At 49.9% G+C, this 2,866-nt stretch overlaps 1 long non-coding RNA gene across 1 annotated transcript; it reads left to right on the top strand.

Annotated features, from left to right (window-relative positions):
* Window positions 1-467: 467 nt before the first annotated feature.
* On the top strand, window positions 468-959 carry LOC139835135 (uncharacterized). Its single transcript, XR_011750847.1, has 2 exons — window positions 468-537; window positions 617-959. It is a non-coding gene; the product is annotated as an uncharacterized lncRNA (long non-coding RNA).
* The last annotated feature ends 1,907 nt before the right edge of the window (window positions 960-2,866 follow it).

Below are 2,866 nucleotides of genomic sequence, written 5' to 3'. Positions count from 1 at the left end.
ATATGCTACCATCATTTTTCAGGGTCAGCTGACTGCAGACTTACAGGATGAAGTCGCTCGGTACACACGTCAAGTGTCCAGTGCGCCTCTTCTGCAGCGTGACCAACATGTGTCATGGTTGAGACGACTCGAGGACAAGCTACGCGGGATCTACTCGGCTATCACGTGCAGCCGTAGTTCCGACGTCGTTCAGCACCACCTCCTTCCACCGCGACCCTCCACACAGCAGCAGCGACGGCCACATCTCACACCGACCGTGACACCTGCACCACCGCCTCCCGGCCGGGCAGGAGGTTCGTCGTGGCAGCAGACACTCCTTCCGTCGACGACTATCGGTACCAAGCAACACGGATCACGGCCTCGTCTCACGCCGACGGCGACACCTGCACCACCACCTCCCGACCGGGCAGAGGTTCGTCGTGGCAGCAGCATCACACTCCTTCCTTCGACGACTTGCGGACTATCGCCAGCAAGCTGCTTTCGACCAGTGGCAGCAGCAGCAAGCCCCTTTCATGGGAGGAGCAGGATACACACAGGGTATGTAGTATTCTATATATTGTGTTCCATATAAACTATACTCCACTTAGTTTGACATCACTTATGTTTCGTGGCACAGGATACACGCAGCACACTGCGTCCAATCCTTCATGGGGAGCTAGTGATCAGGATCCTGAGCACATGGAGTATTACAGCACGCAGCAGAACTATGTCGGTATGCAGACTCCTCCACCAGAGCCCACACAGGAGACACAGTACGACCCCGAGTCCGGTTCCTGGATCCCTGCTCGCATAACCAGGGCTCCGGACAGGTTCGGTTGGACACCCCGTGCTACGCCGCCCCCACGAAACCCCAGACGCCGTCCATAATCTCAGATATTTATGTATCTATGTATCAGATATTTATGTATGCATTATGTATCAGACTTTTATGTATGAACTATGTATCAGTACTCTCCTAACCCTAAGCGTGTCTTGCGAATGAAGAAAATAAATCGATGCAATTAATCGTGGCAAGTCAATTGGTTTGTAGCAGGCCAGTTGGGCACTAGCAGGCCAGTTGGTCAGCTATCGGCCAGTTGGTCAGCTATCGGCCAGTTGGTCAGCTATCGACCAACGAGTTAGGCACTCTGCTCGGTGACAGCAGCCGACACCCAGTCGGCTGTCCGATCGGCCTCCTACAGGCCGACCGAGTCACACTTTTGGAAAAAATTGAAAACGCGCGCTATTCGTAGAATTAAATAAAAAATTCGTATTATTTAAAAAAAATTCGCGAAATTCTTCTATGCACCAACAATATCATGCATTATTCCAATATCAGCCATTCTTCTATGAACAAAAAGAACCAAAACCAGAGAACAATACTGCTAGCATTTGAAGCTACTGCTAGCTTTTCAAACCAATTTTAGCATTCAAACTTCCTTTTTGGGCAATTTCGTTGGACATCAAATTTAAATTAAGTAAACAAACTTCCTTTTTTGCTACTGCTAGCAATTAACCTCCTTATAAGCTGATATATTTCAATGAATCAGAGAATTGATGGACAGAACAGGAGGGGATCGAGCATACTGCAAGCATTTAAATGAACCCTAAATCATCAATTTCATAGCAATGCAGGGTACAGGAGGGGATCGAGCATCAATTTGAACCAATTTCATAGCAATTGGAAGAAATTTGAACGGGAAGGGGGAGGGGAGAGGGAAGGGGAGAGGGAAGCTCACGGTGGCGGCAGCGTGGTCCTCCTCCAACGGCGGCGACAGAGTGTTCCTCCTCCAACGACGGCGGCAGCATGGTCCTCCTCCGACGGCGGCGGCAGCGTGGTCCTCCTCCGACGTCCCCTACTCCAACGGCAGCGGCGGCGTGTATGGGGCAGGTGGTGGGGGCTGGTGGAGGGGGATGGTGGCGAACGGTCGAGGACGGCGTGGCGGGGCAGTGAAGCTCACGGCGGCGCTCACGGTGGCGGTTAGGGTTCGTCGTCGATGAATTGGGAATGGGAAGGGAGAAAGCTAGTCTCGCGTGCGGTTAAGTCCGAAGTATACACGGGGTACACATATTGCCGGCGCACCAGGGCTTTGGTGCGCCGGGGACAGGTGGACCCCCGGCGCACCAAAGCCCTGGTGCGCCGGCAATAAGTGTACCCGTGTATACAGGACTTGGCCCAGATCACATGCAATGACCTCCCCAACTCATATTTTCTTTTGTTTTTCTTTATTTCTTTTCTGGCCTTTTCTATTATATTTATGTTCTTATCTTTTCAAGATAATAGCCAAGAAATATGCATGAGTTATATATGCAAAAACAATTTCAAAATCTTAATTAGGCATTACACAATACTAATTAGTCATACATAAAATATTGGCCATGACCATATGAGTAGTTATGAATTACACAAAATATGAGTTATAGATTGCAAATAAAGTTTTACATCATCGATTGAGAAGAGTGTTTCGCTTTCTTCTTGCTTTTCTTGCTCGTCGTTGAATAATTTAGCCCCGTGTCGTGACTTCTTCTTTTGAAGGGTCGACCTGACCTCGGTAGCGTGGTCCTGCTTCTTCTTGTGGTGTATGTTGTCTCTTCGTCCTCGGATTCTTCCATCATTGGGTCTCCGACTTGTCCTTCGAAGTCTTCCTCGTTGGCGACTCCATCCATTCCGACGATGGTCCTCTTGCCTCTCCTCACGATAACTAGGCTAGGCCTGGATGGGTCGGTTATGAAGAAGCATTGGTGCACGTGTTCTGCCAGTACCCATGGCTCATTCTGCGCGGTGGCGTTCGTGGACTTTGATTTGTTGGCTTCGGGCAGAAACATGGTGGTGAAATACCGGTCTTCTTTTCTGACGCTCTTAGCCCATCTGATACGGAACATCGGC

Source organism: Lolium perenne, chromosome 2 (genome assembly GCF_019359855.2).
Source record: "Lolium perenne isolate Kyuss_39 chromosome 2, Kyuss_2.0, whole genome shotgun sequence".
Classification (NCBI taxonomy): domain Eukaryota; kingdom Viridiplantae; phylum Streptophyta; class Magnoliopsida; order Poales; family Poaceae; genus Lolium; species Lolium perenne.
Note: the sequence above shows the minus strand (reverse complement) of the source record. Positions and strands in the feature narration are given on the sequence as shown.